The following is a 12,036-nucleotide window of genomic DNA, read 5'->3' as shown; positions in this document are numbered from 1 at the left end:
AACACAAAGTGGCCAGTTCATCAGCCATTTAGTAGTGTAACCCAGGAAGCTGTCTGGGTGCCTTTGGATACATATTAACGTTTAATACTGATGTTTCATATTCTGTCAGCAACTCATTTACCCAAGATACATCTGTAGTCTGGGCCACCAGTTTTGCTGTAAGTTTCTTTAAGACTGGGACTCTTTTAATATGTCAGCGATTGATTAAATTTTAGAATGTTGACATGGTAAGAACTCTTTGTGTTTCTGACACAATGTGTGTCTTGAGGTATTAAAATGATATTGTTGTTATTCTTCTTGTCTCAACAGTCAAGAAAATTTTAAACACTTCAGATTCAGTTGAATAATCCTGGATAAATATCATAAAATTATTTATCATAGAGCCAGGTATGGTGGTGCACACTTGTAATCTCCGCGCTTGGGAAACTGAGACAGAAGGATCGCACAGGTTCAAAGCCAGCCTCAGCTACTTAGTGAGGCTCTCAGCAACTTAAACCCTGTTTCCAAATAAAGTATAAAATAGGCCTGGGAATATAGGTCTGAGGTAGAAAAACACCTGGGTTCCACCCCCCAGTACCACACACAAAAAATTACTTATCGTAGTAATAATGGACAATTAAAAAAAAACTCAGGATAATCTTAATTGCTCAGGATAATACAAATTAGTGCAGCTAAACTAGCAAGCTACTGTGGTAGGAACAGATGCCTACTTCACTGCATTATGTTCTCAGTGCCTCACGTGGGAGCCAAGTAAATATTTCTGGAATTAGACCACATTTTATACACCATACTCTTATGTGTAATTGCAAAAATATCCTATATTTTTGTAATTATGAATTTTAAATTATGATTCTATTTTGATACCTTAAAGGCATTGGCTAGCCATGACTTAGTATATTAGTAGTAAATATTAAACTGGCAAGAACAGATACTTTGATTTTAGCAAAAAGCCAAGAAGTAATGTAGTAAATATTACAGAAAACTGAAATAATTGAATTTATTTTGCCCAGCATCTGTGCCTTCTTTTTTTTTTTTTTTAAGCTATTTGGGTTCCTAAATTGTACCATATTGCCCCTACAAACAATGTTTCAAACTCTATGTATATATCAGTAATCATTTGTATATATAATATATATTTCTGGCAACAAAATAATTCTTATAGCTTTTAAAGACTATATGATTTCTTGATTCTAAGGTATTTTTCTACATTACAGAAACTTTGTGGTCTTTTGGCATTGCCAGGCCTTCCTGCGTCTGGGCCAGTGCACTGCCCTCAGCCTTGGAAACAAAACTTTAAAATTCTACTCTTGTAGACATTTGTAAAAATCTGTTTACTTAAATTGTATTGTGAAAAGGTTTATACAATGTGCTCTACTTACTCTATAAGTAAGGGCAAATGCTTTTAGGCATCAGAAGCTGCAGCTAAGATGGAGGTCACTCTTTCTCCATGGTCTAGAATTGTTTACTTGCTACTTAGTAACGTGGGTGTGTTTTTTTTTAAGTTGTATTCTTAAGTTATATTTTCCAAATATATAACAGGAATGTCACTACAGTTTGAAATGTAGATCTGAACTATGTACTCGGAACAAACATAATTTGTGCCTAAGCTTCCTCCCTGGGCAGATTTGAAAATCTAACCAATCTCATGTAAGTAGCATAATCACGTGTTCTAAATCATTTACTCGGTTCCTGAAAAGGTGATTTGCATTAGTTTTTACATTTGTTCCTTGGGAGGTTTTATGTCTTTCATCATAAACTATTCAAATAAAAAGACTACCTTCAGAGTGACCTTTCTCCATGTCTTATTGGTCTGACACACAAGGAATATAGCTTCATCATTAAAACACCTTAAAGGCAAGTGTGTCTTGGGCTTGTTATTTAATTAGGTCTGCTTACAGCCAGTACATTCGGCCTATTTGGAAGAGCATTGTTTTTCTTCCTCAAAAAGGTAAAACACATAAAGGCCCAGTTAAATTTTAATTTCAAATCAACAGTGAATAATTTTTCCTGTCTGTCTAGTAGTTAAAAAAAAAAACTACCTAGATGTGCTTTGACTTACCATGGAGTTATGTCCCAATAAACCCATCACTGATTGAAAATATTAAAGTTGAAAATGCATTTAATATCCCTTCCCTGCCAAACATCATAGTACCACTTCTAAGAGATGCACACACTTTTGCACTATCATAAAGTTGAACTGTTGTAAGTCAGTGTTTATCAGAAATTCAGGTTTAATTTGTATTTTTATTTGCCAAGACTTGAAGCCTTGTTTCTAAGGAGCTGAAGATCCCTCTACCCAGAAAGTAACCGGGGCGGGGGGACTGTTTATTTGGCCAGAAAAGGTTTGCACATCTGACCAGAAGGAATAAAATCTTTCTAAAATGTTTGAGAGGCTGTTTTAGTTGTAAGGAAAAGATTAGTCACTGTTGTGAAGAAAAAAATAGTTTCCTTCTACATTCTCAGTAACAACAACCAAAAAAAAAAAAAAAAAAAAAAACGGATTAATGAGAGAAAAATTAAAAGATATCTATTAACATGTATATCTCATATACATGGAAACTCACAGATGAGCAACTCAAAAGAGGTGATTAAAACTTGGGTTTATAGTGTTTCTAAGCAAAGCTATACATAAATTTAAAACAGTTTAATTGAGCAAAGAACAATTCACAAAACTAGACATCCCAAATTTCACTCTACAACATGAGGATTTTATGTGCAAATTTCCTTACAAAAAAGGGAAGTCATATTCAGTTGTCAGAGTTTCTCAGTGTACAATTTCTCAAAATAGCCAACACAAAATAATCCATATTCTAAAAATGCATTTTAGGGGTCACGTCTTGGTTTCCTATGCCATCAGTACCACAGTGAATGCACTAATGAAGATTTCACAACACCGGTGTATCGAGACACCTTACAGCATGAAGACTGTTAAGTTCTGCGACCTCGAGGTTCCCATCCCAAGAGGTTCATGGGAGCAGCTTTTCACTGATCTCTGCAGACCATGATCCATCCAGTCGGCACGACATCAAAATGTGCACAATGAGAGGCCGCTGTTGTAGCATCTCCTGGAAATGAGCTGCTTCAGATAATAAGTTTCAGGTTTTTCAATCTCACTTCTTTTACACACCCAAATCTGTTAGTGTTACTAACAGATTTAGTGTAGTTTTAATCTATATCATTACTGATCTAGGTGGGTTTTTTTGTTTGGTTGGTTTTGTTTTACTTTATCTATTAGTTCTTCAAGAGGACTGTTAAAATCTATCCTTTCTGGCTTATCTTATTTCCCCCCTTTAATTTTCTTTGCTTCCTATATTCTGAAACTATAAACTTTATGCCCATGTTGTTATTGGGTAAAAACACATTTAGTATTATTGTGTGTTCCCGAACAATTAACCCTTTTGCCACTATGGAATGTCTCTATCTCTGATTGTGTTCGTACCTTGAGATCTGCTTTGCTGATGTGAAGTAGGCCACAGCAGCCTTCTCATGCTTAGTGTTTCCTCCGCTGATCCTTTGCTCTCCACCTGCATACGCCTTTATACTTAGTTAATTTCTTGTAAACAGTACACACAGGTCTTTCCACTTTGACAATTCCTGGCTTCTGCTAAAAGCCGGCAGCTGTTCCTGTGGATGGTTGAGCCACCATGCTGGCCTGTGTTTTCTTTTTGTTCTACCTATTTTCTCACTTTTATTGTGCCTTCTTTTATGTAATTCACATTTTAAAGGCCCATATAAATCCTTTATTAACCTTCTAACTATATTTCCTTGTGTCTGTATTTTAATTGGCTACTCTTGTTGAGGAAACATAATTAAAAGCAACCCCCTAAACCTAGAAAATTTTTCCACAAAGGCAGAAGAGAAAGAAAATTGTTTTATTCGATAAGCTTTAAGCCAGAATGTGATGGTCATCATTGGCAAGTGTAAAAAAGTGTAAAAAAGTTACAAAGACAGAAAAATTCTCATCTTAAAAATAGCCAGACAGAGCCAGGTGTGGTGGTACACGCTTGTAATCCCAGCATTTAGGAGGCTGAGACAGGAGGATCCAGGTTCGTGGACAGCCTCAGCTACTACTTAGAGAAGCCCTCTGCAACTCAGTGAGACCCTGTTTCAAAAATAAAAGAATAAAGCAGATGTGCTAGTGCACCTTGTAATCCCAGCATTTGGGAGGCTGAGACCGAAGGATTCAGGTTCACAGACAGCCTCAGCTACTTAGGCCCTTGCAACTCAGTGAGACCTTGTTTCAAAATAAAGAATAAAGTTGTAAAGTATTGGGATTAGTTCTTCTCTGAAAGTTTTGTAGAATTCAGCTGGAAACCCGTCTATCTGGGCTTTTATTCAATGGCAGAATTTTTATTGCTGTTTTTATTTCTTTGCTTGCTATTGGTTGGTTTAGGGTTGCTACGTCCTCTTGGTTCCGTTTAGGTAGGTTATATGTGCTTAGAAATCTATTGGTTTCTTCTGTGTTTCCCAGTCTATTGAAGTATAAATTTTCAAAATAGTTTCTGATAATCCTTTTAATTTTCTCACTGTCTGAGGTGATGTCTCCTTTTTCACTTTTGATTTTAATCATTTGAGTTGATTCTCTCTTTTGGTTAGGTTGGCTAGGGGTTTGTCAGTCAAATCAAAACTACACTGAAATTCTATCTAACCCCAATCAGAGTGGTAAACATAAAGAAGTCAAGTAACAACAAATACTGGCAAGGATGTGGGGAAAGAGGAACTCTTTTACACTGTTGGTAGGAGTGCAAACTAGTTCAACCACTATGGAGATCATTGTGGAGATTCCTTAGAAAACTGGGAATGGATCCACCATATGACCCAGCTGTACCACTCCTGGGTATCTTTCCAAAGGGGCTGAAATCAGAAAACTACAGTAACATATGCATACTCATGTTCATAGCAGCACAATTCGCAATAGCCAAAATATGGAACCAACCTACGTCTCCATCAACAGAAGAATGGATTGCAAAATTATGGGAAATACACACAATGGAATTCTACTCAGCAATAAAGAAGAACAAAACCATGTCATTCACCAGAAGGTGGAAAGACCTGGAGAGCATTATGTTAAGTGAGATTAGCCAAGGCAGAAGGAAAAGAGACATATGTTTTCTCTAATATGCCCAAGCAAGGGAGCATTAGGAATACCAGAGGGACTCCAGATAATGGAGGGGAAACCTCAGCAAAACTAGAAAGGAAGGGTAGGAGAGGAAGAAGGCTGAGGTTGCGTAATGGAGGAGCTACATTCGAATATGTGTATGCATGTGAATATAACATAGTTAACCTGAACACTCAGTATTGGGAGAGAGAGAAAAGGGGAAGTGGGGGGAGGAGGCAAAGGGCACCAAGCACTGTGTGAATATATGCCATTGTCAACATGATCCACATTATAATGTGAAACTATAGTGCTCCAATTTAAAAAAAGTAATTAATATATGTTCTATCTAGTTATTGCCAGAACATAAGAAAATTAATTTTTTTTGCTGTTTATATATAAAAAATAAAGAATAAATAATAAGGCTGGGGATGTAGCTCGGAGGTAGAATGAATGCCTTTGGGTTCCATTCCCAGTACTGAAAAAAAAAAAAAAAAGAATAAGCTGGGAGTTGTGGTGCATACTTGTAATCATTACATTTGGGAGGAGGCCCTTTGGAATTCAGTGACACCTTGTTTCAAAACAAAGAGTAATGATGTGTGCATGTATGTCTCCACCATCTTGTATTCCATTAAGATGTATAACTACAATGCACCAAGAAAAAACTTTAGAAAAGCAAAATAAAGAATAAAAAATAGGTCTGGGGGTATAGCTCAGAGGTAGAATGCCCCTGGGTTCCATCCTCAGTACTGCCAAAAATAAATTTAGATAGATAGATAGATAGATAGATAGATAGATAGATAGATAGATAGATAGAAAGACAGACAGATAAATAGAGATAGATAGCCAGGCAGAACATAGGTGTTCACAAAAGAAAGGGCAACTTGTCCTCAAATAAGATCTGATGGTGCCATGGTTCATCTTAAAGTCAGCAATAGAGGTGGACACTTGTGTTTATTCATAGAAATACTGAAGCTTTTTTGGGGTCTGTGGCAAGAAGCTAGTGACAGTCTGGAGCCAGGCACCCTTGGAGTGGGAGGGAGTGCTGTCAAAGAAGTGTCCCCTTCAGAATGGCAGTCCTGGCTTTATAAGGCTGGCAAGACTCATTGAGCCTTAAAGATTTACGTCTCAAAAGGAAATAGGAAGAATTAATAGCTGCAAATTCTTAAGGTAAATACTTTAAGAAAAAAGAGAAAGAAGGGAAATCTTTTTGTTGTTGTTGTTGTTTGTTTTTGTTTTGTTTTTGCACCAGAGAAAAATGGAATTTTTTAAAATTTTCTATTGCACTTGCTCTTACACTCCAGGGCTGCATTCTGTAGCCACGGGCTAGAAGTGACACAGCACTAATGTAGAACATTTTGATCATTGTGGAAAAGTACTTTGGGGGTGCAGAGAAATTTTAAATTTACTTTTTCTAAAAATTTGATGATTTTAGTCTATGAAATGAATTGAAAATGTACTGATGAAAAACATACAAATTAATATTCATAAACATGAAAGCCTTATACAACACAAGGAGGGGTGAGGTGGCTAGACCTCCTGTGGTCTGAAACCCAGGGGTGAGGTTTGGTTTCTGGGGGAGCTGGGGCAGGCTACGGAATGAGAAGGATGACATCAGATGATGACCTCAGAACCCTTTGGCTGATGTAGTCTCCATTATGCTAGAAAGTCCCCTAAATTATAGGTTTCTCAAATATTGTATATTTCTTTGCTCATCTATATGTCAGTGGACTAATTAATAGCACATGCAATAATGATCATATGTGAATGAATTTACAGTTAACAAGATTTACAGATTCCCCAGGAATTTGGGAGTAGCAGATCTGGGAGAAAGACTGGCTTAGGACATTGCAAGCCTGGAAATGTATGTAAAATTTCAGAATTAAAATTATTTCCTTATCCTCCCTTCATGTCTCCTTTCCACCAATTTCTTTTATTTCTTCTATCCTATTCCAAGAGGATGTGGCACACTGCAAACAAGGGATATGTCTTGTTTTGTTTTTTACCAGGGATTGAACACAGGGACATTCTACCTCTGAGCTATACCCCCAGCCCTTTTTACTTTTTATTTTGAAACAGTCTCACTAGGTTGCTGAGAGTGTCTTCTAACCTGCCATCCTCCTATCTCAACCTAACTATTGGTATTACAGATTCCACACCCAGCTAAGTGTTACCTTCTTATGCATATGAATTCTTCCAGGTAAAAGCTACCTGTAATCATCTCTGACTATGAGCCACATATCAGGACCCCAATTTCCCCCCTACACCCTGTGAAAAGATCTTTTCCAGGCAGAGATGGGGGAGGGCTTATCAGATAAAAAGCCCCTGCCTGTATTTGCTGTTTGCTAATGTAGATAGATGTATATTTCTGTTTATAAAATGACAGCATTTCAGAGCCATTCCTACATCTACAGAGGTCATCAGTTTCTTTTGGAAAAATTAACTTGAAATATGGTTGATTCAAGATCTTTGTTGGGTGCTTGGAAGTTCTAGAAAAGAACAATATGTATCTAACTTATCACAGTCTACCTTCAGATATGTTTCTACCTCTCAAACAGTGGTCATGAACCATGATCTTTCACCTTCTAGATCCCCCAGGCCATATGCCTGCCCCACTTGAATAATGTATTGTTGACATGAATGTTCTGAAATCTGTGGAGTCTGTCAGTGGGTGAGGATGAACTTGTGTTGCTTGCAGATTACAAAACCTCACCAACCCATAGGCCCAGTTGAGATGAGAGGAGAAATTTGTATGTCTGTTAAAACTCCAAGTATACCCAGATTGCTTCGTGTACATTATTCTTGTTTATCTACGACCTCACTGAGAATTGAGATAGCTGAAAGGCATGAATGAGCTTTTGGTCTTTGTCCTCTAGTACTCATTCTGCTAGAAGGAGGAGAAGGAAGTCAAACAATAGGGGAAAAGTTGGTTGACTGCATGAATAAATGGCCAGGCAGATCCATTTTTATATACTCAAGCCGGACAATTGTGAATTGTGAGAATCCAATAAAATTTTCCAAGTTATTTTCTTAAATCTATGTGAGATTCACTCACTTTTTGACATTCCATCCCTTACATCTCAGACTCGTACTGGTTCTCATTGTAAAGTCTGTATGGATGGACTCTAAGAACTTGAGGGTTTCTGATATGAAAAAGACTAGAGAGGTTTCAGGCATAACAGGAACCATTTTCAAAGGTTCATGATCTCTCCCGCTTGGGTTTCTTCCTATATCCTGGTAGGATCGTCAGTTTGCACTCACTGTATTAAAGGCTTGTCCTTTCTGTCCTGTAGGCTGAACCTCGTATGTCCTGTTGCTCCTCGCCCACTGCTGTCAGCTGCTTCCAATACCACATCCACTTTTTGTACCAGTATTGGGAAGAGGTTTCAAAGTGTATTAATGTACCAGTATTGGGAAAGATTTCCAATTTTAAAATATATCTTTGGTAGTAAAGAAAGTTAGGAGCTTCAGGGAAAAGGGCCTTTTTACATTTCTAAAGAGAGGCAAGGTGCCTCACAGAGGTGAGGAAATCCCAGATCCCAGATAAGCAACTTAACACATCTTGAGAGTGTAACGAAAGGTGTGGGGTCTGTGCAGGAGACAGAGCTGCCCCTCCCTGCCTCAGAGGGGGTAGACCTGGGTGGGTTGGAGACAGAGCAGATACCTGGGCTAGAGATAGGGCAGCACATCTGCATATCAAAGGACCTGCGCAGATCTGGTGGGGCTGGCTATAAGAATGCTCCACATGTGTGTCTTTGGTGCATTCATTCGAACCACCCCCCTATGCCGTTCTTGAATGGCATGGGGCTGTGGGGCTGTAACTGTCTTCTGTATTTCTATCTTTTTAATAAACTTCTTTAAATCTTCAGCAAGAGTCCAGGCTATTGTATACTTATCCATAGCGCAGGACAAGAACCTGCTTTTTTTTTTTTTAAATCTTTTTATCTTATTGTGGTTTGAGGGAAATTGTGTCCGGGACCCTAACAGGGGTCCCTGGGGACAGTTTCCCCAAACCATAACACTTTTACAACCCTGTGTTGGGCCTTTCTGAAGTAGCTGAGCTTTGTCAGTCTCACCCGCTCTTCTACAATTGCCCCAGTTTTACAAGGGATCTTTCTCAAAGAAAAGATATTAGGTTGGAAAGGCAAAATAAACCCTTGGAGTACTGCAATGAGAGAAAATGGGAAAGGCCTAAAATTTCATTCCTTGAATGAAGCCCAAGTGGAGTTCGCGTAGCAGTAAACGATGTGAATGCTCACCTACTCAGAGTTCATGTTTCTCTGTTTAGAGATCCCTGGACTACAGAAACAAGGTAAGAGGGGAGGGGTATCTCAGTGATGGAGCACTTGGCTAGTGTGCATGAGGCCGTGGATTCTATGCCCAGCATCACAAACACACACACGCACACACGCGCACACACACACACGGACCTACAGAAGCACAATTAGCTAAGCCTGTGAATGTCCCCAGCATTACACATGAGTGTCACATATGCTTTTGACCAAAAGATGGCACTATGCATGCAGGAAAAGCCAGGAAGAAAAACTACCAGCAAAGTTCCTGAGCAATTCACTTCAACTCACGAAAGCCAGTACTCTCTTTCACTAACAGTGCTGTGCCCAGATAAAGTGAGATGTTTTTAAATTGATTCTAACAAATGAAGCCCTCAATTATATACATGTATCGCTCATTTGGTGGTGAAATGCAAAATGCCTTTCTGAAAGTTAGCCATAAACCTTTTGTTTTTTTTGGGGGGGTACAGGGAATTGAACCCAAGGGCATGCCACCACCAAGCTACACCCCCATCCCACTTTATGTTCTTTATTTTGAAAAGGTCTCACTAAATTTACTGAAGTTGGCCTCGAACCTGCAACCCTCCTATCTCAGCCTCTTAAGTACTGTGAGTATAGGTATGCACCACAATGCCCAGGTTTGGCTAAAATGTGTGTGTGTGTGTGTGTGTGTGTGTGTGTGTGTGTGATTGTGTGTATGTAGTGGTGGTGGTGGTACTGGGGATTGAACCCAGGTGTGCTCTACCTCTGAGCTGCACCACCCCCAGTGCTATCTTTTTTTTTTTTTTGAAGCGAGTCCTCACTAAGTTGCTGAGGCTGGCTTCGAACCTTTGATCCTCCTGTCACAGCTTCCCATATGCACCCCCATGCCCAGGCTGGGAATGTAGCACAGTGGGTAAGCATTTACCCGCCATATGTAGACCTGGGTTGATCCCCAGCACTGACTCTAATTCAGGGAATTGACAACATGCTCAGCCTAGTATGAGCCAATTTTTGGAACAGATGTTGATATTTTAAGCAAAACTGGATTCAGTTAAACATTTGTTGAAGTCTCTGTATGTACAGAGCGCTGTTGAGTGGAGTTAAGTTTATTACTTAACTCAGCCCTTGCCCTTAGGGCTCACCGTATAAAGGAGGTAGTAGTTGCAAATAACTTACTCTGAAAACCAAGACAGCCTACAAGAAGCATCAACTATCAGGAAAACAATGTCGAGGCTTGACTGGGGAGACCGCTCCTCTCTGATCAGTTCCCCTTTGTCATTCCCAGCCCCTTTAAGTTAAGGGGAAAGAACGTGTAGGAGGTTTACTTAGAGGTGGGCTTTCAAGAAAACGAGATCAGGACAGCAGTCCATTTGGTGAGACTGGCTAGCTGGGGTCACGTGCCACGGTGGGAGCAGCAGTGTGGACGAAGCACCCTGGGGAGGAGGAGGAGCAGCGACAGCCCTGGGCAGGGACTTAGAGCTTAGAGTTTCTGAGCAGGAAAATTCCATCCATGATGGGGTCTTAGAAAGAACCCTCAGGCTGTGGTGTGTGGGGAAGTGAGAAGTTTTATCTTGATTTTTGGTTTTGGGTTGTTTTTTATTGTTGATGTTGTTGTTGTTTTGGTACTAAAAATTGAATCCAGGGGTATTCTACCTCCAAACTACACCACCAGCCCTTTTCTTTTATTTATTTTTTATTTGGTATTTATTATTATTATTATTATTATTATTATTATTATTAATTATTGGTGGTGGTGATGGTACTGGGGTTCCTGGAAGCCCTTCTACCTCCGAGTTACACTCCCAGACTTATTTTATATTTTTATTTGGAAACAGGGTCTCTTAAGCCAGCGCTGCTGGCTTCGAACCTGCGTGATCCTCCTGTCTCAGCCTCCCAAGCGTGGGCAATACAAGCGTGTGCCACCACGCCTGGCTCTTTGGTTATTTAGTGTGTGTGAGTGTGAGTGTGTGTGTGCATGTGTGTGTGTGTGTGTGTGTGTGTGTATGTGTATGTGTGTGTGCTACCATGGATGGAACCTAGGGTTATTCTACCTCTGAGCTACATCCTCAACCCTATTTTATTTTTTATTTGAAACAGGGAACAGGATCTCACTAGGTTGCTGAAGTTGGCCTCAAGCCTGTAGTCCTCCAGTCTCAGCCTCCCAAGTACCAGGACTACAGGCATGCGTCACCGCACCCATAGAGTGGGAGATTTTGAAGCAGGGGGTGGGCAAAAGTAGAAGAAAACGCTATCACAGTGAATGTTAAACATTAACCTTCTTTTTTTCCCTCTGACTTTTATTGATTTGTCCACACAGTCATGGTGCCTTTCTTCCTTGCTGTAAAGTAAATGTTAAATGTTATGTCAACAAGTTCACAGAACTAACAGACAGACAAGATATGGTTTGGGCAAAAATATTTCCCTAGCCCAAACTGGAAGTCAGTGCTTGCACTTGACAAAAGATTTTTTTGTTTTGTTTTGGCTTGTGAATTTGTTTCTGTGAAAGCCTCACAAAGTGAAGTAATCAAGATGACTTAGTCATTTACTTAGCAAATCGCTTGCCTTTAAAAACAAAGCACTTGAAATTAGATTGTTCCAGAAAACCGTTGACATGTGTTTGACCATGACATTTGGTGTCAGTTTGGTCTCCTTTATGGAATGGTGAGC

The sequence above is a fragment of the Muscardinus avellanarius genome (assembly GCF_963383645.1).
Source record: "Muscardinus avellanarius genome assembly, chromosome: 17".
Taxonomy (NCBI): Eukaryota; Metazoa; Chordata; class Mammalia; order Rodentia; family Gliridae; genus Muscardinus; species Muscardinus avellanarius.
Note: the sequence above shows the minus strand (reverse complement) of the source record.